The following is a 25,896-nucleotide window of genomic DNA, read 5'->3' as shown; positions in this document are numbered from 1 at the left end:
AAATATATGAGTATAAAATGAGATAGTGTATGCGGACTTACTTTGTAAAGCACGCTACACCATTCCCTCATTTTCTCTCTGTCCCTGGAAAGAAATCAATGAATGACATTTGGGCCTAGAAATGAATATAAATTTTGGACGACAGCAAAATTTGCAGTTACAGTGTTGCTGTTTTGTCTCTACTGTTGTTCCAAAGATGGGCACCTGTTCTCCGAGTGCCTGTTTCTCCAACAGTAAACATGCTTCCCATGCTGTGGAGTAACTTGGTGCAGGTGGCAGTGGGCAGCAGTGTTTTGTTGCGAAAACAACAGTTTAGCCCATTTTGGAGTCCCTGGCTATTTTTAATTCAAGACACTTATTTCTGTCACACGATCAAGTATTTTCTAGACAAAAGCTTTATGCACACTGTCAAGGAATTAGTTTTCCACCACTGTGCCATATCTGAAACACTCTCTTTGCACAACGAAGACGCCAGAGAGAGCAGAACGCAGCACAGTCATTTGGGAAATTCTTTCAGCTTGAGGTACACACATCAGGCTTGCTGAAATTTCACAGTGGCCCAGAGTTCTACGAAGAGGGAAGAGAGGGCCGTGCTGAGGAGGGTCCACTTTCACTGAAAAGGAACGTCTGCCTTAGTTGCAGTGGGGCCTCTAGATGGAGGTCGTGAATGACCCGAAGCAGCAGAGCTCTTCCCCACATGGCGCTGACAAACCAACTTGGGTTCAGGACCAGATCCCGCCCTCTCATCGCTGTGTAGACTGAACTGACTTCACTGTTCTGAAATTCAGTCTCCACATCCAGAAAATGGCCACGGTGATACTTGCCTTTCAAATTTGAGTGAAAATGAAAAAGAACACACGTTGAACACCGTTCCATAATAAGGCCTAAGGGAATAGCTGTCATTGTACTTTCACTATTTATTTATCTTATTGTTCATTCTACTAGTAGTGTTTATTTTATTATTTTCTTTCCAGATCTTTGCTGATGCTACCTTTGCCCTGCTCTATGGCATTAGATGCTGACCCTTCCCACTGCCTACTGCCCCCCGCCCCCCCTGTAGTATTCATGGACTTGCTGCTGTTCTCCCCTGACACCTTCTTCCTTCTCCCCACCTGCCACATTGTTAAATCCTATTGTACACTGATCCTCACAAAACTGGCAGGCACATGCAGTCCCACTAGGCATTCCAGGTATAGAGCCAAGGCACAGAGCCAAGTCATAATTATTTTCTAGAAAGTTATTTTTTAAGTGCTAATGTAGCACATCCGAAATCCTATGCACGTAGGGCCTAGGATTGGTTGGAAAGTGTTAAAGTACTTTCTGTTACTGCTCTGCCTTTTATAACTTTGAACAAGTCATTTTTCACTCTCCTTTTCTCACACCCCTAATGGAAAGATTAGAGAGATAGTATCAGAAAAGTGCTATCTAAATATGAAATGATATATAAAGGAAATACGTATGAAGTGCTGTCTGTCAGATGCTGCTGATTCTTCCACGATGTTTTTTTCTATGAGTTTCAGTCTCCTAGGATTGGTACAGAAATCAATAATACAAGTCAAGAAGTACTTCAGTTTTCCAGAGTCTTCTTAGGGTGGCTGCTCTGTTTGTCTTGTTGCTGGCAGATTTTAAATCACTTGTTCCATGTACTGGCCCAGTTTCCTAATAACAGAGCCTATTGGTGTTGAGGCTTAAGATGAACTTATACAGACATGCAAAGAGCATAGAATAGTGCCCAGCATAAGGGTAAGGTGAGTACTCAGTAAGTGTTAGTGGTTAACATTTGCATTTTAAAGCCTGACCCCTGATGGCTGATTTGCTTCTGACCTATTTCTCTGTTCTTACCTTCAGGACCTAGGATTAGACCTTGTTCTCTGAGACCCAGACTCTAATTTGACAACCACTGCTTTCTAGACCACCGGCCCCCACCCTTTTTGGCACCAGGGACCAGTTTCGTGGAAGGCAATTTTTCCATGGACCGGGGGTGGCAGGGGAGAATGGTTCAGGAGGTAATGCGGGTGATGGGGAGCGATGGGGAGCGGCAGATGCAGCTCTGCTCGCTTGCCCGCCACTCACCTCCTGGTGCGCGGCTCAGTTCCTAACGGGCGGTAGCGGTCCACGGCCTGCGGGTTGGGGACCCCTGTTCTAGACCCTGCCTTAGTCTTCAGACCCTTCCTTCTCAGTTTTTCCCCAGCTATTTCTGCCCTAGATTTAAGTCAGGTAATTTACAATCCACTGCCTTTGGGGCCTTGCATTGACAGTGAGAGGGTGAAGTTCATTGCAGAAATTACCTGTTCTTATAAAGTAAAACTTGAGAGACTGTGTTGATGGGACTGGGGAGAGGGAGGAGGGCAAATGTAACCAAGTAGACTCACTCGATCCCCCTGGATTCTCCCTGGCCACAGGACAAATCTAAAATGACCTTGGAATTGGGTCATTTTGCCAACCCAAGAGTAAATTGTTTCCTATCATTTGAAATGTCCTTGTGAGCAAACTCATTCTAAATCTTCACCCTTACAGTCACCTAAAAGGTGTGTTAATACTTCAAAATACTATTTCAGAACGGTAAGCTGATGGTTTGGTTCTGGATGTCTTAGTCATTGCTGGTGCTTTAACCAATAGTGGAGATCTGCCTATTCATTATTTACCTGCTTTTTAAAAATACCGTATTTTTTTGGCTTCCCTGGTGGCGCAGTGGTTGAGAGTCCTCCTGCCGATGCAGGGGACACTGGTTCATGCCCCAGTCTGGGAAGATCCCACATGCCGTGGAGCGGCTGGGCCTGTGAGCCATGGCCGCTGAGCCTGCACGTCCGGAGCCTGTGCTCCGCAACGGGAGAGGCCACAACAGTGAGAGGCCCACATACCGCAAAAAAAATAAATAAATAAAATAAAATAAAATAAAATATCGTATTTTAGGCCAATGATTGTAAACGTATAAAATTGCTTCATAAATGGCTTAAATAGAAATAGTATATATTTCTAGGTCTACGTTTCTCTTTTCTTGGACCTATAATCATCTATTCTAGTAAAATTATATTTTTCTTTCTTTGTGACAAACTTTTCTTAAATAGTTCATTTTTCTTCATTTTCAGAGCTATTTTCATTTCAAAGTTACAACTTCTAAACTGGAGATCATTACTTCCTCACTTTTCAGCCAGTAATTTCCATTTGAATACTATAAAAGTGTCATTCTCCTTAAATCTCTTAATATTTTGAGCTTTCTATTTATAATTAAAATAAAAACTCACTTTCACATATTTTCCAAGGAAGAAAGTTTTATTTAAGAAATTATTTTGCACACAACTTTCTGTTTTACAGTAACTATGCAGGCTACCCCCAGGCAAAATCCTGTTGAGTGTGCAGCTGGTTTTTAGCATCTCTCTGCTCCCTTTCATGAGAAATTCATGTCCAGGGTCACATGAATGGTCCCCTCCATAGGCTTGCTGCTGAAGGCATCACTGCACACTCTAGACCAGGAGTCCTAAACCCAAATGCCTACAGAAATGAAGTAGTTAAAGGAAATGAGGGCAGCCAACAGCATAGAAATGGGAGGATTGTGGTAAGCTAGAAAGTAGATGCCCCATCCAAACTGGGTAGCCATTATTCCATTTCAATAGGTTTATTGCCAAACCATTATTCTAGATCTGCAGCTTTTTCAAGAGAAGCCTGAAATCCAGATTCAATTCAAAGTATAATATGAACAAGATTGCATGGGCCAAACAAAACATGTCAACTTGCTGGCCTTTTGAGATTTTCTCCTTTGACCGCTAAATGTCTGTGACATCCACACTTATCTGTTCTGAGTTGTACCTTTCTCTGCTGGGGTTAAAATGAGTAAAAGTAATAACTACTCATAAAAATACAAATAATGTGTTAGTAAAGTAGAAAATGACTGTCTCAGAGTAGAGTTAAGGGTGGAATGAGAGGCAGGATATCAGTCAGACACATTATTTGGTAAAAAGGTAAAAATAAAAACAGACAGAAAACCGACTTTGCCTTTTGATAAGGCACTTTTGGCCATATCAAAATGTACTGCTTTAATTGATTCTAGGTATGGTGCCAATGGCTATTGAAATTAAACATGTTACCCATTTCTTCTTGCTTTTAGTGCTTCTTTATACCATCCTCAGTCACCGGAATTCAATGGAATGTGTGATGAGGGATACAGGGAGGAAGGCAGCCACCTCCAGCTATTCTGTAAGGAGAGACTCAATGATTCTCCTTCGTGATGGCAAAAGTCAGGAACAAATATACCAGATAAAGTGATAATGACAGAAAGAGAAATGGTATTTAAGTCTCTCTAGTCCTTTCCTGATGCATTTTCTTCTAGATTTTGGATTTACCTTCAAGACAAACTTTTAGGAAAGTTCTGAACCTCTTTGCCATGGATGCATATGAAAGACCACACAAGCACACACAAAATAGAAATTTAATAGAAATTGACCATAACCTCAATTTAAAACATTTCCTGTATGTGTGGTATAATTAAGAACCTGGTTGTTCTCCCCAAGAAGTATTCACAAAGCGACTACAAATCTACTCCTTTGAAACTACTTGTTTTTGAACCCTAATTATCAATACAGAAATCTGTACATTTAGCTATAGTTTAATCTACACAGTTGCAAACAGTATGTTTCACAAGCTCAGACTCTCCTCTATACTAACAAGAATTTGAATGCCTGAAAGATTGTTTATTTATCTGTTTCTCTTTTTTTTCCTTAGGAAGGGGAAAATCAGACTGTAAATTAACCTTGAGAAATGTCCTGCACAACTTGACCTTCAAAGGTCTAAGATATTTTTTAAAAAGAATATATTGATTTTGTCACAGATTTTTAGAAAAATTATCAAGGATACTGCAGGGGAAAAAAAAAACAACCAAACATTGTAATGAATTATGCTAAATTTTTTGACACTTATAAACTAAATATGGCATGACTCTGATAGGCACTAATTGGACATTTTTAACCCTGAGCAATAATAAATAAGAACACACTGATGCATTGGCTATAACCAAGCAAAACAGCAAGATTTCATTCACAGAAGTAAGAAAATTTCAAACTTCAGTCTCAACTCAGTTCTGAATTATATACCTTGGAACACTGTTAAGTCAAATATTTGAGTATCTGTAAAACTAAGCCTTCCCATTTCAATTACAATCCATTATGAGTCTGTCCTTTTTTACAAGACTGATGTCAGGAGAGCAGCATGATGTAGCTCTGCTAAGGCAGATCTTTAAAGGAAATCTGGTTGGCTGGCCTCATGTTGAGAGTGGTGGGAGCAGTTTGGGGACAGATCTCCGAAAATAAGTGATAAAACATATATCCTCCAGGAAATTGTTTCAAACCAAGTCTGTGTTCTTTAGAAGTCATTTTTATGTAATGGATGTTGAATGCTTCCTGTTAGGTGTGATTTTATGGCTTTTGGTTTCAGAGACTAGGGAGTTACTCCAGGCAGTTCCCTAAATGACTTCCTTGTATTCCATAGGAGCAGTGGTTGGTGGGCTGATCAAAATCAAAAGTGAGAGTATCATTCTGAGTCTTTTGTCAATTCATGAGCGTTCAGTCAACCCATGGTGCATAAAAGACATGCTCTGACACTACTGAGGGACTTAGGTACTATATTTCATATTGCTCCAGAGGGAACATGGATTCCATTTCGAGATCCCAGAACACATCTCACCCAGTTAAACTCTGATAGAGAAAGCAGACAATTTCTGATCCAGTCTTCAGTGATGGCCCTTGTGGTTTTGGAGAAAAGAGTGAGTGCTAGGGAGAGAATGTCCAGGCTGAGCTGGAGGTCCTCAGAGCAGTAAGTCTGCCCAGACAGTGTTTGAATGACAAGGAGACAAGACAAAGACCATGGATGGGGCAAAACATGTCCACTAAGTTCCAAGGATAAAATGGTTTACTGTGTCTCAGACTTCATTTACCCCTCATAGTGACGCTTTGTATGGTTAGCTATTGATGCATAATAATCCACTTAAAAACTCACTGGCTTAAAATGAAACATTTACTATTGTTCATGAGCCTGCGGGCTGGTTGAATGGTTCTTCACATTCCAGCTGGACTGACTCATATATCTATGGTCAGTTGCAGTTGGGTATATGGCTCTGCTGATCTTGGCTGGGCTTTTACCATGTCCTACCCTTCATCAAAGTATTTCAATGGTTCTCTGTTACCTGCTCAGGATTTCTCAAATCTGTTTGGTTTTGAGACCACTTTGTTTTTTTAAATATTAATGAGACTCTGCAACTCGGTAGCCAGGGGTGGAAGGAAGCCGCTGATGAAACCCCAAGTCATCCCCCATGCTGCCCTGTCCCACCGTCTCATCTCTCCCCCCTCGTAGGACCCGGAGGAAAATGGAGGAAGAGTAAGATGCGGAGATCACCTTCTTCCCCACAGATACATCAGAAATTCATCTACACGTGGAACAACTTCTACAGAACAGCTACTGAACGCTGACAGAAGACCTCAGACCCCCCAAAAGGCAAGAAACTCCCCACATACCTGGGTAGGGCAAAAGAAAAAAGAATAAACAGAGACAAAAGGATAGGGATGGGACCTGCACCAGTGGGAGGGAGCCGTGAAGGAGGAAAGGTTTCCACACACTAGAAGACCTTCGCGGGTGTAGACTGCAGGTGGTGGAGGGGGAAAGCTTCGGAGTAGCGGAGGAGAGCACAGCAACAGGGGTGTGGAGGGCAAAGCGGAGAGATTCCGGCACAGAGGATCGGTGCCCTCAGGCACACACCAGCCCAAGAGGCTTGTCTGCTCGGCCGCTGGGACGGGAGGGGCTGGGAGCTGAGGCTCGGGTATCGGGTTTCAGTCGTAGCGCAGGGAGAGGACTGGGGCTGGCGGCGGGAAGAGAGCCTGAAGGGGTTAGTGCACCATGGCTAGCCCGGAGGGAGTCCGGGGAAAATGTCTGGAGCTGCCGAAGAGGCAAGAGACTTTTTCTTCCCTTTTGTTTCCTGGTGCGCGAGGAGAGGGCATTAAGAGCACTGCTTAAAGAAGCACCAGAGACGGGCGCGAGCGGCAGCTAGAGGCGCGGACCCCGGAGACGGGCGTGCGATGCTGGGGCTGCTGCTGCCGCCGCCGCGGGGCCTGTGTGCGAGCGCAGGTCACTGTCCACCCCGCCTTCTGGGGAGCCTGTGAACCCCGCCACTGCCGGGGTCCCGGGATCCAGGGACGGCTTTCCCGGGAAAGCGCACGGAGCGCCTCGGTCTGGTGCAACGTCACGCCGGCCTCTGCCGCCGCAGGCCCGCCCCACACTGCGCGCCCCTCCCTCCCCTCTGCCTGAGTGAGCCAGAGCCCCCGAGTCAGCGGCTCCTTTAAACCCGTCCTGTCTGAGCGAAGAACGGACGCCCTCCGGCGACCTACGTGCAGAGGTGGGGCCAGGTCCAAGGCTGAGACCAGGGAGCTGTGAGAGCAGAGAAGAGACAGAGAAATCTCTCTGTGCAGCCTCGGAGGCAGTGGATTAAAGCTCCATGGTCCACTTGATGTGCCTTGCATCTGTGGAGTGCATGAATGGACAGCGAATCATCCCAAATTGAGGAAGTGGATTTTGAGGACAAGATTTAAGACTTTCCCCCTTTTCCTCTTTTTACAACAAATTATCCCAAATTAAGGAGGTGGTCTTAGAGAGCAAGATTTCAGACTTTTCGCCCTTTTCCTCTTTTTACAACGAATTATCCCAAATTGAGGAGGTGGACTTGGAGAGCAAGATTTTTGATTTTTCCCCCTGCTCTCTTTTTGTGAATGTGTATGTGTATCCTTCTGTGTAAGATTTTCTCTGTATAGCTTTGCTTCCACCATACGTCCCAGGGTTCTATCTGTCCGTTTTTTTTTTCAATAATTACTTTTAAATTTTAATAACGCTACTATATTTTATAATTTATTCTATTTTACTTTACCTGCTCTTTCTTTTTTCCTACCTTCCCTTCCTCCCTCCCTCCCACCGCCCCTCCTTTCCTTCTTTCTCTCTTTCCTTCCTTCCTCCCTCCCTTCCTCCTTTCACTCTTTCTTTTTCTTTCCTTCCTCCCTCCCTCCCACCCTCCTGTCTGTCTTTCTTTTCTTCCTCCCTCCCTCCCTCCTGTCTTTCTTTCTTTCTTTCTTTCTTTCCTTGCTCCCTCCCTCCCTCACTTCTTCCATTCACTCTTCCTTTTTCTTTCCTTCCTCCCTCCCTCCTTTCTTTCTTTCTTTATTTCCATCCTTCCTCCCTCCCTCCCTCTTTTCTTTATTCCTTCCTTCCTTCCTTCATTTCTTTCCTTCTTCCTTTCTTTCTTTCTCTCTTTCTTTCTTCCACTAATTCTTTCTTTCTACTTTTTTTCACTTTTATTCTGAGCTGGATAGATGAAAAGCTCTTGGTGCTGCAGCCAGGAGTCAGTGCTGTGCCTCTGAAGTGGGAGAGCCAACTTCAGGACACGGGTCCACAAGAGACTTCCCAGCTCCACGTAATATCAAGCAGTGAAAATCTCCCAGAGATCTCCATCTCAACACCAGCACCCAGCTTCAGTCAACGACCAGCAAGCTACAGTGCTGGTCACCCTATGTAGAGCAACTAGCAAGGCAGGAATACAACCCCACCCATTAGCAGAGAGGCTGCCTAAAAACATAATAAGGCCACAGGCACCCCAAAACACGCCACCAGACGTGGACCTGTCCACCAGAAAGACAAGATCGAGCCTCAACCACCAGAACACAGGCACTAGTCCTCCCCACCAGGAAGCCTAAACAACCTACTGAAACAAACTTAGCCACTGGGGACAGACACCAAAAACAACAGGAACTACGAATCTGCAGCCTGCAAAAAGGAGACCCCAAACACAGTAACATAAGCAAAATGAGAAGACAGAAAAACACACAGCAGGTGAAGGAGCAAGATAAAAACCTACCAGACCTAACAAATGAAGAGGTAATAGGCAGTCTACCTGAAAAAGAATTCAGAATAATGATAGTAAAGATGATCCAAGATTCTATTACCAAGATCCAAAATCTCGGAAATAGAATAGACAAAATGCAAGAAACAGTTAACAAGGAATTAGAAGAACTAAAGATGAATCAAGCATCAATTAAAAACACAATAAATGAAATGAAAAATACTCTAGATGGGATCAATAGCAGAATAACTGAGGCAGAAGAATGGATAAGTGAGGTGGAAGATAAAATAGTGGAAATAACTGCTGCAGAGCAAAATAAAGAAAAAAGAATGAAAAGAACAGAGGACAGTCTCAGAGACCTCTGGGACAACAATAAACGCACCAACATTCGAATTATAGGGGTTCCAGAAGAAGAAGAGAAAAAGAAAGGGACTGAGAAAATATTTGAAGAGATTATAGTTGAAAACTTCCCTAATATGGGAAAGAAAATAGTTAATCAAGTGCAGGAGGCACAGAGAGTCCCATACAGAATAAATCCAAGGAGAAATACGCCAAGACACATATTAATCAAACTGTCAAAAATTAAACACAAAGAAATCATACTAAAAGCAGCAAGGCAAAAACAACAAATAACACACAAGGGAATCCCCATGAGGAAAACAGCTGATCTCTCAGCAGAAACTCTACAAGCCAGAAGGGAGTGGCAGGACATAATTAAAGTGATGAAGGAGAAAAACCTGCAACCAAGATTACTCTACCCAGCAAGGAACTCATTCAGATTTGATGGAGAAATTAAAACGTTTACAGACAAGCAAAAGCTGAGAGAGTTCAGCAACACCAAACCAGCTTTACAACAAATGCTAAAGGAACTTCTCTAGGCAAGAAACACAACAGAAGGAATATACCTACAATAACGAACCCAAAGCAATTAAGGAAACGGGAATAGGAGCATACATATCGATAATTACCTTAAATGTAAATGGACTAAATGCCCCCACCAAAAAACACAGATTGGCTGAATGGATACAAAAACAAGACCCATATATATGCTGTCTACAAGAGACCCACTTCAGACCTAGAGACACATACAGATTGAAAGTAAGGGGATGGAAAAAGATATTCCATGCAAATGGAAATCAAAAGAAAGCTGGAGTAGCAATTCTTATATCAGACAAAATAAACTTTAAAATAAAGGCTATTAGAAGAGACAAAGAAGGACACTACATAATGATCAAGGGATCGATCCAAGAAGAAGCTATAACAATTGTAAATATTTATGCACCAGACATAGGAGCACCCCAATACATAAGGCAAATACGAACAGCCATAAAAGGGGAAATCGACAGTAACACACTCATAGTACTGGACTTTAACACCCCACTTTCACCAATGGACAGATCATCCAAAATGAAAATAAATAAGGAAACACAAGCTTTAAATGATACATTAAACAAGATGGACTTAATTGATATTTATAGGACATTCCATCCAAAAACAACAGAATACACATTTTTCTCAAGTGCTCATGGAACATTCTCCAGGATAGATCATATCTTGGGCCACAAATCAAGCCTTGGTAAATTTAAGAAAATTGAAATTATATCAAGTATCTTTTCCGACCACAATGCTATGAGACTAGACATCAATTACAGGAAAAGATCTGTAAAAAATACAAACACATGGAGGCTAAACAATACACTACTCAATAACGAAGTGATCACTGAAGAAATCAAAGAGGAAATAAAAAAATACCGAGTAACAAATGACAATGGAGACACGACGACCCAAAACCTATGGGACGCAGCAAAAGCAGTTCTAAGGGGGAAGTTTATAGCAATACAATCCCACCTTAAGAAACAGGAAACATCTCGAGTAAACAACCTGACCCTGCACCTAAAGCAATTAGAGAAAGAAGAACAAAATCCCCCAAAGTTAGCAGAAGGAAAGAAATCATAAAAATCATATCAGAAATAATTGAAAAAGAAATGAAGGAAACGATAGCAAAGATCAATAAAACTAAAAGCTGGTTCTTTGAGAAGATAAACAAAATTGACAAACCATTAGCTACACTCATCAAGAAAAAATGGGAGAAGACTCAAATCAATAGAATAAGAAATGAAAAAGTAGACGTAACAACTGACACTGCAGAAATACAAAAGATCATGAGAGATTACTACAAGAAACTCTATGCCAATAAAATGGACAACCTGGAAGAAATGGACAAATTCTTAGAAATGCACAACCTGCCAAGACTGAATCAGGAAGAAATAGAAAATATGAATAGAGCAATCACAAGCACTGAAATTGAAACTGTGATTAAAAATCTTCCAACAAACAAAAGCCCAGGACCAGATGGCTTCACAGGCGAATTCTATCAAACATTTAGAGAAGAGCTAACACCCATCCTTCTCAAACTCTTCCAAACAATTTCAGAGGAACGAGCACTCCCAAACTCATTCTACGAGGCCACCATCACCTTGATACCAAAACCAGGCAAGGATGTCACAAAGAAAGAAAACTACAGGCCAATATCACTGATGAACATAGATGCAAAAATCCTCAACAAAATACTAGCTAACAGAATCCAACGGCACATTAAAAGGATCATACACCATGATCAAGTGGGGTTTATTCCAGGAATGCAAGGATTCTTCAATATACGCAAATCTATCAATATGATACACCATATTAACAAGTTGAAGGAGAAAAACCATATGATCATCTCAATAGTTGCAGAGAAAGCTTTCGACAAAATTCAACACCCATTTATGATAAAAACCCTGCAGAAAGTAGGCATAGAGGGAACTTTCCTCAACATAATAAAGGCCATATATGACAAACCCACAGCCAACATTGTCCTCAATGGTGAAAAACTGAAACCATTTCCACTAAGATCAGGAACAAGACAAGGCTGCCTACTCTCACCACTCTTATTCAACCTAGTTTTGGAAGTTTTAGCAACAGCAATCAAGAAGAAAAGGAAATAAAAGGAATCCAAATTGGAAAAGAAGAAGCAAAGCTGTCACTGTTTGCAGATGACATGATACTATACATAGAGAATCCTAAAGATGCTACCAGAAAACTACTAGAGCTAATCAATGAATTTGGTAAAGTAGCAGGATACAAAATTAATGCGCAGAAATTTCTGGCATTCCTGTACACTGATGAAAAATCTGAAAATGAAATCAAGAAAACACTCCCATTTACCATTGCAACAAAAAGAATAAAATATCTAGGAATAAACCTACCTAAGGAGACAAAAGACCTGTATGCAGAAAATTATAAGACACTGATGAAAGAAATTAAAGATGATACAAACAGATGGAGAGATATACCATGCTCCTGGATTGGAAGAATCAATATTGTGAAAATGACTCTACTACCCAAAGCAATCTACAGATTCAATGCAATCCCTATCAAACTACCACTGGCCTTTTTCACAGAACTAGAACAAAAAATTTCAAAATTTGTTTGGAAAAACAAAGGACCCCGAATAGCCAAAGCAATCTTGAGAACGAAAAATGGAGCTGGAGGAATCAGGCTCCCTGACTTCAGACTATACTACAAAGCTACAGTAATCAAGACAGTGTGGTACTGGCACAAAAACAGAAAGATAGATCTATGGAACAGGATAGAAAGCCCAGAGATAAACCCACACACATATGGTCAACTTATCTTTGATAAAGGAGGCAGGAATGTACAGTGGAGGAAGGACAGCCTCTTCAATAAGTGGTGTTGGGAAAACTGGACAGGGACATACAAAAGTATGAGATTAGATCATTCCCTAACACCATACACAAAAATAAGTTCCAAATGGATTAAAGACCTAAATGTAAGGACAGAAACTATCAAACTCTTAGAGGAAAACATTGGCAGAGCCCTCTATGACATAAATCACAGCAAGATCCTTTTGGATCCACCTCCTAGAGAAATGGAAATGAAAACAAAGATAAACAAATGGGACCTAATGAAACTTCAAAGCTTTTGCACAGCAAAGGAAACCATAAACAAGACCAAAAGACAACCCTCAGAATGGGAGAAAATATTTGCAAATGAAGCAACTGACAAAGGATTAATCTCCAAAATTTATAAACAGCTCATGCAACTCAATAGCACAAAAACAAACAACCCAATCCAAAAATGGGCAGAAGAGTTAAATAGGCATTTCTCCAAAGAAGATATACAGACTGCCAAGAAACACATGAAAGAATGCTCAACATCATTAATCATTAGAGAAATGCAAATCAAAACTACAATGAGATATCATCTCACACCAGTCAGAATGGCTATCATCAAGAAATGTAGAAACAATAAATGCTGGAGAGGGTGTGGAGAAAAGGGAACACTCTTGCACTGCTGGTGGGAATGTGAATTGGTACAGCCACTATGGAGGACAGTATGGAGGTTCCTTAAAAAACTATAAATAGAGCTACCATATGACCCAGCAATCCCACTAGTGGGCATATACCCTGAGAAAACCATAATTCAAAAAGAGACATGTACCAAAATGTTCATTGCAGCTCTATTCACAATAGCCCAGAGCTGGAAACAACCTAAGTGTCCATCATAGGATGAATGGATAAAGAAGATGTGGCACATATATACAATGGATTATTACTCAGCCATAGAAAGAAACGAAACTGAGCTATTTGTAATGAGGTGGATAGACCTAGAGTCTGTCATACAGAGTGAAGTAAGTCAGAAAGAGAAAGACAAATACCGTATGCTAACACATATATATGGAATTTTAAAAAATGTCATGAAGAACCTAGGGGTAAAACAGGAATAAAGACACAGACCTACTTGAGAATGGACTTGAGGATATGGGGAGGGGGAAAGGTAAGCTGTGACAAAGCGAAAGAGAGTCATGGACATATATACACTACCAAACGTAAGATAGATAGATAGTGGGAAGCAGCCCGCAGAGCACAGGGAGATCAGCTCGGTGCTTTGTGACCGCCTGGAGCGGTGGGATGGGGAGGGTGGGAGGGAGGGAGATGCATGAGGGAAGTTATGTGGGAACAGATGTATATGTATGACTGATTCACTTTGTTATAAAGCAGAAACTAATAAAAAAAATAAAATAAAAAATAAAATTAAAAAAATAAAATAAAATATAAAATAATGCTTATTATGTGAAGTATGGAATAAATACAAACAAAAAGAAGAAAATAAAGTACTTGCAATTACAACGAAAAATAAATATTAATGAGAACCTCAAAGATGTTTTGTTATGTGGGTTATATCAATCCCAACTTAACATGTTCAAAAATTAAAAATATGTATTCATTTGGTTAAAAATTAAATTTTTATGTGTTCACATAAACAACATAATTGTAATGAAAAATGAATATATTTTCCAAAACAAACAAAAAAATTACTGAGAAGAGTGGTGGCGTTTCACTTTTTGTAAACTTTTTTAATGTTTGGCTTATGAGAAGAGAGCTGGAGTCTCATATCTGCTTCTGAATTCAATCCGTTGTGATATTAAATGTCAAGTAGACTCTGGAAAACTCCACTGTACACTTGTGATAGTATGTGAGTGGATAAGGTAAATAAACTTTTAGTACTGTAATGAAAATAATTTTGACCTTGTGAACTGCCTTAAAAGATCAATGACATCAGGGGTTCCTGGACCCAACTTTGAGAACCCTTGTCTAGAAATGAAGTATGTACTTTCTGCTTTCTGTTTTAAAGATTTTATGATTTTGGTTCACTTTATCCTTAATGTAAGTACATTTGTTTTGCCATTTACTAGCTGTATAACTTGGGCAAGTTATTGACTTTCCCTATCTGAACAATGGGCATACTCATATCTTACTCATTGGGTTGTAAAGTAATGAATTAGATGTTCTGCATAAAGAACTCAGTATCATGCCAGGCACATTGAAAACTGTGAAGAAAATGTTACTATTATTATTTTTTTAGTAGTTATATTTCATTCAACACATATCACTTAAATGCTTTCACTGGAGAAAACACTGTTTAGACACTGCAATAAAAGTTGTATTAATATATGCTATGCCAATGCCCCTTGGAATATTATAGTCTTTAGGAGAAATGAGATCTTAATTTGCTCATTTCATGAATGTTTATTGAGGAACTAGTAAGTGCTTCTGAGAGCTCTGAAGCCTTTGTGAGGATTTCCTGGCCTAGGCTTGGCTAACAGAGAAGACCCCGTGAAGGTAGTGTTGGAACTGGGTCTTGAGAAGTAAAACATTGTTGTGGGCAAAGGCGACATGTTGAAAAGTATTTTAAGAAGGAAAGTTTTAGCACAGAGTCAGCAAATATCTTCTAGAAAGGGCCAGATAGAAAGTATTTTAGAATTTGTGGGCCATCTGGTCCATGCCGCAACTTCTCAACTCTGCGATTGTGGCGAGAAAGCAACCGTAGACAATACATAAGGGAACGAGCATGGCTGTGTTCCAATGACGTTTTATTTATGGGCACTGAAATTTGATTTCATATAATTTTACACGTCCCATAATATTATTCATGTTTTGATTTTCTTTTTCCTTCAACCATTTAAAAATACTAAAACCATTGTTAGCTTGTGAGGCCATATGAAAGCAGGCATTGGGTAAGAGTTGACTCAAGGACTGTAGTTTGCAGGCTCCTGCTCTGGAGCAAGGGTTTTATGGTGAGAAAGTGTCATGTCTCGGGAAAAATTGAGTTATCTAGACTGATGTTTGTGTAGGGCAATCTGTAAGTGAGTTATCTCGGCAGATATTTGCTATCTTGCAGAAGATAAGGAGCAAGGAGTAGAGAGTGGTAAGCTGTGAAGGACTGAATAATAACAATAATAATGATAATTATGACCTCCAAATGTGGGCATCACACTTTATAATAGTTGGGGCATAAAATATCATATTCTCATTTGTAAATGGCCGAATTGCAGCTATTTTTCAGGTATCTCCTCTCATTTCTTTCCTCCTCAGCTATATGATACAGAGATTATCCTGTAAGCCATGGGTAGGATATTGTTTTTTTGTTTTGTTTTGTTTTTGCTTTTGTTTTGTGGTACGCGGGCCTCTCACTGTTGTGGCCTCTCCCATTGCAGAGCACAGGCTCCGGACGCGCAGGCTCAGCGGCCACGGCTCACGGGCCCAGCCGCTCCGTGGCATGTGGGATCCTCCCAGACCGGGGAACGAACCCGCATCCCCTGCATCGGCAGGCAGACTCTCAACCACTGCGCCACCAGGGAAGCCCCAGGATACTGTTTTATAAAAGATTCCTGCAAGCATTTTTGTGTTCAAGGGGTGAAAACACTGGGAAACAAGTATATTTGAATTTGAAAAATACCCTATTGGGGGTTTTATTTAAATTAAAACAAGTCCTAGAATCCAGTCCCAAGAGATCAGATAAAGAGGAGTTAAATAGTTCGGCAGGATAAATGAATAAAGTGTTTTCTGGGGATGGGAAGTTATACTAATTGAGTTTTTGCTTTTGGGAGTTGAGGTAAGTCCTTGGACTCCTAGGACTCGGGCAGGGAAGGTCAAGGTCACAGGGACTTGGATCTGAGCAGCATCAGGCTCCTATGGCAAGACCTCACAGCAGAGGGAGCCAGCAGGGGAGTTTGCAGATCAGGTACGGTATGTGGATAATATTGGATGTGGGGATCAAAATTCACATTTTTTGCATTTCTACTTTCTTGTGTGATCCTTAGATCATCAGAAAAGAGAGCAAAGTATTAAACTTTGTTGTAGCTTTGGATTAGCAGAGTTTTCATAATACAGTGAAGGACTTCATTGTTGCTTGAGGCAAGGTGGTGCTGGAGATGGTGTTGGCTACAGATATAGATTTGGTAGATATCAAAAGGGAACCTAAAGAAGACCCTTGAGTGACTGATTAGAGCAAAAGGTAGTAAGTGGCTGTTGGGCTGTGTATTCACATTCAGGAATTCTCAGGAATATTTAGGGTATTGCAAAATTTTAGGCAGTGATATATGATAAAGACTTATGTTTTATTTTGTTTTTGTTTTTGTCTTTAAATGTGGACATCAAAAGAAAAGCAACTCCAGGAATCTGGGAACTTTAAGACACTAGGGTTTTCAGTTGCTTGCTGTGGAGAAAGAAGTAATCAGATGTATGTTTTAGGAAGAAATTATGTGAGCAGGGTGAAAGGTCCTTTAGAGGGAGAGAATGGAGGTAAGGAAACCAATTAAGAGAATCTTACAAAAGAGATCATGAAAACCAGAATTAGGTCAGGGCTATGAGGCTCAAGGAAAGGAGGGCAACATCAACATTTCAGAGGGATTGGGAACCTCCTGGAGGTGCATGATCAGACAGGGGGCTTTTTCCTATAAATACAACCTAAGACAGCTAGGGCATGTTTTCATGTGGGGGAAGTTCCATTCCCTGCCAACATGGGCAACGTAAATTGTTCCTGGCAAAAGTTCAAGTTCCTGCCCAATCTGTCTTCCACCTCTTCTAGAACAGGTTCAGGATCCTTAAAGACCCTTTAAAACTGGGTGAGAATATATATTTGAAGTACGTGTGTCAGTGCCTACCCCTTGGTGAATCTAGGAAGTCACTTTGCCAGCATTCTTATTTTTCCCTCGGTTTTTTATTGAGATAATTGCCATCTAACAGTGTATTAGCTTAAGGTATACAGCATACTTATTTGATATATGCATATACTGTGAAATGATTATCACAAGTTTAGTTAACACCCATCATCTCACAGTTATCATTTTTTTTCTTGTGACGAGAACATTTAAGATCTACTAACTTAGCAACTTTCAAATGTAAAACACAGTACTGTTAACTATAGGTATCATGCTGACATTATATCTCCAGAACTTACTAGTAACTGGAAATTTGTACCTTTTGATGACCTTCACCCAGTTCCCCACTCCCTACCTCCCACCTGTGGCAGTCACCAACCCATTCTCTGTTTCCATGAGTTTTTCATTTCTTCAGATATAACATAAGTAAGAACACACAGCATCTGCATAATGCCCTCATGTTCCATCCACATTGTTGCATATATGGCAGAAATTCCTTCTTTCTCGTGGCTGAATAAATATCCAACCCCACACTAGACCTCTCTGTCTCTATTCAGGTTGCCCTGTGCCTCCTAAGATAGCAATCTTGGAGACTAACCTTAGAGAAGTACCATACGTCTTAATCTCTAGATATAATGCTGTCCAACAGAACTTCTGTGGTGAAGGAAATCATCTATATCTGTGCTGTCCAATAAGTAGCTGTTGGTTACCTGTGCCTAGTGAGCACTTGAAAGGTGAAGAAGACTGAGGAACTAATTTTTTTTTTTTTTTTGCGATATGCGGGCCTCTCACTGCTGTGGCCTCTCCCGTTGCGGAGCACAGGCTCCGGACGCGCAGGCTCAGCGGCCATGGCTCACGGGTCCAGCCGCTCCGCGGCATGTGGGATCTTCCCGGACCGGGGCACGAACCCGTGTCCCCTGCATCGGCAGGCGGACTCTCAACCACTGCGCCACCAGGGAAGCCCCTAATTTTTAATTGAAGTTAAATTTACATTAAATAGCTCCATGTGGCAAGTGGCTGCCATATTGGATGGTGCAACTCTAGATCTCAGCATCCAACATCCTACCTAAACTGTGGGCACCTGGGAGCTTAAACAGAGGAGTTTTACATATTTGTTGAGTCCACTTGTACCAATAGATGTGGCAGGCATAAGCATTTGCTCTTACTACTATTCTTTCATGAATTCCTTCTCGGAATCATGCTGGCAGACTGGATTAATTAATACTGGGCAAATGAAAGAAGCTGAATGTAACTAAGGTTTAATTCTTTTAAAATTACATAATGAAACTTAAATATTTAGCAAGATTACTGGGAAAGGAAATTTAGATTCAGTGCTCTCCTCTTTAGCCCTTGGTTCATGTTTGAATCACACATATTTAGTATGATGGTCCTGATACCTCCTCGTTATCGATGCAGTTTTCTCGTCCAGCAGCTATTTTGACTCCTGGCCTTGTGAACAGGTACTGAAAAAGCTTGGACCACCACCCTCCCCAACACCCGCTCCCCACCCCTGCCAGCTCTAGACCTTTCTAGCTACATATCCTATCATCTATCTGGGCTTGCAGCCTTGATGTCTCACCATATGTTTGGTTAGTTACATTTTAACTTAACTTGTGCTACGATGTTAATAAGTAATAACAGTTTAATCACTGTCAGATGATATATTAGTATTCTAGGGCAGGAGCCTTCAAAGTCTGAAGCCAAAGAAAGAACAGATAGGGAATGTTCCAACTTTCCCTGGCTGGCACCTGAGAAGTTTAAAGTAAAGGACAAGATGAGCACATCTAATTCAATAAGTATTTAGAATGTGACAATGACATTGTGAAGCTTTGAGGTAGGAAAAAACTACTTCTCCTTCTTGGGCAAAGAAAGTTACAGGGAAAGCCCCCTCTTATATTTGCGAAGTTGAGTCTAATATATCTGCAATTTATTGGGCTTTTCTTAAGACTTCAAAGTACTGCCTAATCAAACCCTGATGTTTTTATTAAAAGTATTTTTAAAAATTCTAAACTATTCAAACAAAGAGGTAGAGGGTAGGGACATTTGCTAACCTTATGGTTTGTTGATACACACACACACAGACACACACACCCATATGTGTGTGTAGGTAAATATGGTTTCTTCCCTTTCCTGGGAGTTCAGGAGCTTCACGATTTACCAGCCATGCAACTTGGGGCAAGTCTCAATCTCCCTAAGCCTCAATTATCTTGTAAAATGGGGGTAATGATACTTACCTCTGAGGGTTATTGAGAGAATTAAGTGAAATTATATATGAGAAAACCGTAAAATAGGAAACCCTTTCAGACTAATGTATTTGATGGGGGGAGGGGCAGGAACTGCTCTTTCTCCAACATGAGGATGAAGACTTGTGCTGAAGTCTAATTCAACGAATGCCCTGGGAAGCATATGGATACATTTTTCTGGACAGATGGCTGATACATTCTGTGCTGCACATGCAAGGCTTTCTATGGAGCTGTTTTAGCACGAAGAGCCTCTTTCAGGAATCTTTATGGGGCTAAGCTATGTTAGGTGAACCTCAACAAACAGGGAGCTGGAGGCTTGCACCTAATGCAAACAGTTGCACAGGAGTTCAGAACCGTGAGTGTAAATACCATCTTGAATGCCACCAAATGTCAATACTGATGCTTGATGGTATTACATAAATTCAGCTTTAGTTGAGCAAAGCTAAATGGACCTCTTTATATTCTGAAATACTGAAATAAAGCCTAAATCATGGAGATTTTATGTGTCTGAGATGTCTCCATATATGACACACACACATATATGTATATTTCCTCTGCTTGACAGTTCTTATCTACATGAGAACAAAGTCTAGAGTGAATGGCCATCCTCAGATACCAGCTGTTCCAAGCGTTAGTCTGTGGAATGGAGGAAGGGTGATTTATGCAAGAGGAGAAGTTGTTTATATTCTGTGGCACATGTGTCCCTGCTCCATTAAAAATTAGTAACGGAATCCATCTATAACAACCTTAAAAAATAACATGGGTTCATAAGAGGTTCAGTTTCCGGGTGCTAGCACATTTATGACTTCAAAATAGATAATCTGGGGAATTTAAGCAGATTGCTGAAAAGGACTAGATAAAAGCTGTTTTTTCTGGATGCTCTTACTTTTGTAACATGCTGGAACTGGGCTGAATGACTGCTTTCAGGCACAAAACCGAACACACAAAGTGCCTGTTGTTTCCTAACCAGGTATCTGATATTAAATTAAATGCATATATATGTAAAATAGGAAAGACATGGAAGAATATTGCAGTTGGTGTGCAAAATAGATTTTTGTTTTAAAAAGAAGATGTCTGGGAGATAGGAGGCTGCTGTTGCATTTTTAAAAAACAAAAAACAAAAAACCCAGAAGAGAAATTGTAATCTCTCTTCCACAAAAACCAAATCTAGTTATGAAAACTTTCATTTTCAAAGAAGAGCTGAAATGTCTGATTTGCCACTTACATTCTTTCCTCCCTGTTCTGTAATCAGCCAAGGTTGAAGAAGAGCTGTTTATGAGCTTCTGTATAAGAGATAGCACACAAGTGTGGATTTATTATTATGCTGCACTTAACTGCCTCTTCTGCAGGCTAAATAGTCTAGTTCTACAAACATTTTCTTAAGTGTAGATCACTTTTCAACTGTTTAATAGCCATCTTTGTTGCTTTCCTCTGAAGGGTTTCGAAATTATTCCCACCCGTCTGAAGTTTTCATCATCAGTAATATTCATTGTGCCCATGCATTCAATGTTCTGCTGGGCACGGTGCCAGATTTGATTGACTATGTGTTCTACCTGCCCCCAAGCTTTAGAGCCATGTTACAGACAACACAAATGAGATCAATATATTTAATAAAACGGCAACAATGCATGGCCTTTGATTTAGGAGGAAAGAAAGGCATAAGCATTGCCTGTTTTTTTTTTTTTTTTAATCTTGTTTCACTTACTTTCATTGCTGACTTTGGTCATCCACCAAGAATCTTTTGATATTCTTAACCTGGTGGGTTGTCACTGACTTTTAAATTCAATGTGAGGGCATATTTGAAATTCACTCAGTTTAAATTGTACAGGTTGGGAGAGAAGACCTTGAATTATCATCAGGGTTAAATTGGTACATTGTCCAAGAGGGAGGGAGCAGGAGAACAAAGGAAGCGGCAGTGGATACATGTGAGACTCTAACCTGAGCATCAGTGTATAATCTGGGATGATGTACAAATCAGGAGCGTTACCCCCAAACCAGAAGATCCAGGTGTTAGGAAAGGTTGTATACAAACCAGCTAACTACCAACAGCATTGATAACAGCAAAAACCAAAATAGAGCTAATTATGGGATCAACCAGACAGAACTCCCAAGTCATCGGTTGAGCAAGGGCACATGGCTGTCCCAGGTTTCTTTTTGGGGGTGGTGCTGGCCCTCTAGTGATGTCAGTTTAAGGACCAGGTGTGGGTTGAGCTGGGGTTTGCACCTGAGTTAAGAGGAAGTCAAGAAAGAACCGGGAGGGGAAGAGCTCTGAGTTCAGAGCTGTGAAAACCCCATTTCAAATCATAAATATTGGTTGTTAATGGGATTGCTTAGTTGACTTCCTCCCTCCAATCCCCGTCCTGGCCCCCGTTGCCCCATGCTGACTACCAGGAAATTTAGACCACATTTGTAGATAAATTATCACAATTAAGGAGAACTTCTTAGCCTGTACATTTGCACATTCTTATTTTCTCCCTTATCTTTATTTTCTACTCATTTGTACATTTTCCCTGGCTCTGGTTTTGTATCCTTATTCATGTTTCTGTACTTTACAGTAAGAGTTTTTGTATCTCAGAACTTGTACTGAAAAATAAGGCAGAGCATAAACAAAGACACTTTTGCATCCATGAAATAAAAACATGGAATGGCTTATAAAGTTTGCTGGTTTATTTGTGCGTTCTACCTGTTGTTATATTTATTTTCCAAGATCTGTCTAGTTGGGCAAGATTCACAATCTACATTGGAATTGTTTACCTGAAATTTTCTTGTTTCCCAGGAGACATTATGTAGACGTTGTTTTCCTTCAGTGAAAACTCTTCTGTAGTGTAGTTATCTCTTTGGATGGACAGGAATCACACGTGTGTTTCTGATCATATGTCTGTCGTGTGCATTCTCAAAGATCCCTGGTAACCTTGAGGAACAGAAGCAATTTTAAACTCAGGCCCCTAAACTGAGAGTTCCAATGACACATGGCAGGAAAGACTCTTCTTGTCATCATGAGTTTTAATAGGGCATTTCTATACTAGCATTGTTCTGCTGTACTGTGAATTCGTAGTAGGATATACAATTGAACAGACTCCCTCTGATGATGCATTGAAAATATTTTTAAGTCTTGGAGTCCCTAAATTTTATTTCTGCATGTTGTGTGGAGAATATTCACAAAGAGACACAAGTTTAGTCTTGTGCTGTCCACCATTCAGCATTGCATTCATCTTTTTTCCTTTTCCTTTTGCTTGTTATGACTCTTTTCCCAGAAAAGTCATCCTTTTCAAGAGTAGTGAACTAAGTAGATAGTAGAGATACCATAAAATATCTTCTTAGAAGAATATCTTCCTTCTTGGGTTGAGAGTTCAGGGTTTGGAGTTGGAAAACCTGGGCTCCAGTCCTGGCTGCCATTGTGCTTTATTCTGTGATCTTGCACAAGACACTGAAATTCTCTGAGCTTCATTCTCCTCAACTGTAAAATGGGGAGAATTACTCCCTTTTGACCTTGTCAGAGGGAGTTCAGATCATTTACGTGAAGGTCAAAGGTTTAGTTCTCTATTAATCTAAGCCATGGACCCTTATGGTCATATCCTCAACCTCGGAAGACCTCCTGTCCGTTAAACCTACCACTGTCTCACTCCCAGGCATCCTATCCTGTGTCTTCATTTGTCTTTTCAACCAAATCAGACTCTGTTATCTATAACAACAACACTCCTTTGAAAATATCTAATTCCCTTGCCTTTCTCTCTCTCCTATAGGTGTTCATGGAAAAGCCCAGACTCTGGTTAAAAATGTCTTTGCATAATTTATGCTTGTATCTGAGTCAAATGTCCCCAGAGAGACATACACACACTTGCTGACTATTTTTACTTTAAATTTCTGGTTACAAATCTCAGATGGGCACTCCATCTGTCCCTACTCTACCTGCTAAAGACCTTTCCTCATGTTTCTTGGAGAGAATAGAAGCACAGACCTCTTGTCTGCCCACCATCAACATTATCAACCTCCCCACATCTGTATTTTGTACACAGTACCAGGATCTATGAATACTAATTATTATTGTGATTCCATAATACTTGGTTGGAGATATCTAATGCATTTGGAATATTTTCAGGAAAAAAACCCTTCTCAAATTTGACCTCTATTAAACTGTTGTACAGAAGGGACTATATTAATTATAGTACATATTGTGATATTTAGCATTATTAAAAAGTGTGCTATGAGCGTGCAAAGCACGATAAAGAGCCACTTAAGTCTGTTCAAGGTAATGAGCAATTTGATTATTTTGTCATTGCTTTTTTTTTTTTTTTTGAAGATGTTGGGGGTAGGAGTTTATTAATTAATTTATTTATTTTTGCTGTGTTGGGTCTTCATTTCTGTGTGAGGGCTTTCTCTAGTTGTGGCAAGTGGGAGCCACTCTTCATCATGGTGCGCGGGCCTCTCACTATCGCGGCCTCTCTTGTTGCGGAGCACAAGCTCCAGATGCGCAGGCTCAGTAGTTGTGACTCACGGGCCTAGCCACTCTGTGGCATGTGGGATCCTCCCAGACCAAGGCTCAAACCCATGTACCCTGCATTGGCAGGCAGACTCCCAACCACTGAGCCACCAGGGAAGCCCTGTCATTGCTTATTTAAAACATATTTATTTTGGGGAGGATAAAGAGCATTCCAATTTGAGTATTAGTCACTGGGTTCGAATGCTGAATATAGGTGATACACAATTCCCTATGATTTATTCTACCTTACGTTTAAGAAAACCACAATGACCTGTGATTGTGATGCTAAAAACTCAGATTCCAAATACATTTTTTAAAGTTCCTTTTTTTCTCAGGCCTTGTCACTGGTGAATTGATAAAAGCCCTATTTGTTCATAGGGGTTAAACCATTCAGCCAAGAAGTTATCCTCAACCACTTGTTAAACTTTCTCTAAGAAAAGGCCCTTCGTAAGCTCTTCTCTGGGAAACAGCAAGAAGCCAACTTAGCAACTTGAAAAATAAGACTGTATTTTCACAGTCTGTCATAATCTCTTTGATCTTGTTATGAAAAAGATTCATCAGATTTAGTTTTCTTCTCTAAGTTTTGGCTCAGTAATGATCCCAATTTCTGTGGTGCTACTAGGTGTGCTGAAAAACCAGCCTTCAGCTTCTGTTCCACAGTGCCCTGCCTGTCTACCATCTGTATTCCCAAACCTGTTAGAAGTGAGAGTATAACATCTGAGCACAAAGGCGAGACCATGTAGGTAGTGTTTGGGGACTTTAACTTTTTCAAAATGGATGAAATAAGCCATGTCGTCAATGTGGCTGTTAATATACAGCAAAGGAGAATTGGACACAGCATTTAATTCTTTCTCTTTAGTTTGTTCCACAACCTTTCCCTAGATATTTCCTTTAAAACACTGATCCTATGAAACGCTACATTAGAGGGAAAAATGTTTCCATGGTCAAAAGAAGTTGGGAAATATTTATACTCTAATCTTTCTAAGAAATTCAAAATGCAAGGTACTGAAAAACTCTGCTGTGTGACCTTGAGCAAACTACTTAACCTCTCTGGGTCTGTTTGTCTATAAAATGTGGATAATGATATTGATAATGAGGATTAAAAGAGTTAATATATGTAAAACACTTAGATTAGTGCTTGGCACATAAAACAGCTATTATTTTCAATCTAGGATTTTCCAAACCTTTGAGCAGAGAACGCATTAACATACCATAAAAGGAACTCTGAAAAATCTGTCCTAGGATATTAAATGTTCCACTAGCTGGTGAGTACCGCACAGACAAGAATTCTGCTCTGTTTAGTTTTGTATTCCCTGCTCCTAGCACAGTTCCTGGCACCTGGCGGGCACTTGGTAGATGGTCGGTGCATGAGTGAATGACTGTATGCTCAACATTGTCCTACGTGTCACCTCTTGCCTCCTGGTCATGCTGAGTTTAGATGGTTGATGTCATGGCCTGAAGGTTCGTGTCCCCCCCAAATTCATATGTCAAACTTCTAACTCTCAATGCAATGGTAGTAGGAGATGGGGCTTTTGAGAGATTGAAACCCAATCTCCCCCTAAAACCAAGTTCCCCTGCTGAGTTTATGATTAACCTCTCCATCCAAAACTTTATTCATTTTCTTCTCCTGCCCCCATTCCCCTGAGGACTGAGGAGTATCAAAGAAAAGAGGGGATTGGAATCGAACAGAACCCTGTGGGGTGTTCCTGGGTATAAAGACTCCTCTGTGGCCCCATCTCTTGTTTGTACAAAAAGGCTTTCTTCTCCTAGGCCTTCCCTGAGTTTCAAGTGACTACTA

The sequence above is a fragment of the Mesoplodon bidens genome (genome assembly GCF_964165515.1).
Source record: "Mesoplodon bidens genome assembly, chromosome: 8".
Taxonomy (NCBI): domain Eukaryota; kingdom Metazoa; phylum Chordata; class Mammalia; order Artiodactyla; family Ziphiidae; genus Mesoplodon; species Mesoplodon bidens.
The sequence above is the reverse complement of the archived record's forward strand: the minus strand, read 5'-3'. Positions refer to the sequence as shown.